The sequence below is a fragment of the Pinus tabuliformis genome, chromosome 3_1 (assembly GCF_031772625.1).
Source record: "Pinus tabuliformis cultivar Carrire ecotype Pingquan chromosome 3_1, CPIR1, whole genome shotgun sequence".
Taxonomy (NCBI): Eukaryota; Viridiplantae; Streptophyta; class Pinopsida; order Pinales; family Pinaceae; genus Pinus; species Pinus tabuliformis.
In genome coordinates this window covers 931,478,293-931,479,510 of record NC_142301.1, presented here as the reverse complement: position 1 = coordinate 931,479,510, position 1,218 = coordinate 931,478,293, and positions in this window count along the sequence as shown.

Genomic DNA, 1,218 nt, shown 5'->3' with positions numbered 1-1,218 from the left:
AGAAAGACATAGACAGAGAAAGGTGGAGAGGGAGAGGGAGTGACAAGGGAGGTATGGTGTGTGCGTGTGAGAGAGAGAGAGAGATAAGGGGTAGAGAAAGAGAGAGAGAAAGAGGGAGGGAAAGAGAGATGGATACATATGGAGAGAGAGTGTATGTTTTGGGGGCGAGAAGGAAAGACAAGGGCAGATAGAGATATACATGGAGGGGTGAGAGAGGTTAAAAGAGAGATGCAAAGAGAGGAGGGAGAGAGAGATAGATACATATGGAGAGAGAGTGTATGTTTTGGGGGTGAGAAGGAAAGACAAGGGCAGATAGAGATATACATGGAGGGGTGAGAGAGGTTAGAAGAGAGATGCAAAGAGAGGGAGGGGAAGAGAGATAGATATGGAGAGAGAGAGAGGGGGGGGAGAGAGAGGGAGAGAATGAGAGAGAGAGATAATAAATAGATATGGAGAGAGTGTGTGTATGTTTGGGGTCTAAGATAGAGATATAGATGGAGGGGTAGAGAGATGGAGAGGAAGAGGGGGAGATAGAGAAATAGATATATATGGAGAGAGAGAGTGTATGCAGGCTGATATAGAGAGATAAATAAGGAGAGACAAGGGAGATAGAGATGTAGATGGAGGGGGAAAGAGGGAATAAGAGAGAGAAAATAAAGGGAGAGAGAGAGAGAGAGAGAGAGAGAGAGAGAGAGATGTGTTTAGGGGGATGAGATAGAGAGACAAATAAGGAGAGATGGAGGAAGCTATAATTATAGATGACAGGAGGGGATAGGGAAGAAGAGAAAGATAGAGAAAGGGAGGGAAAGGTGGAGAGAGAGAGACGGGGGAGAGAGGGACAGGGGAGAGAAGGTTGTGGGGGGGAGATAGACACATAATAGAAGGTGAGAGAGAGGGAAGAAGAAAGAGACACACAAAGAAAAATATAGACATATAAGCTAGATCTAGAAAGTCATGAATATTTTGGTTTTCACTAAAAATAGATGTATTGGTTTTAGTGTATTTGTTGATTTCTAATCCTATTTGATCCCTTGCACTAGATTCATTGATTTTAGTATAGAAGTCTATTTCTAATACTATTTAAATACCTACACTAGATGCATTGATTTTGCAGATGTAGAGATGTAGATTTAAATATTCCTATTTGATTGACTTGCACTAGCTGCATAGGTTTCAATGCCGATATTGATTTCTAATCATATTTGATCACTTGCACTA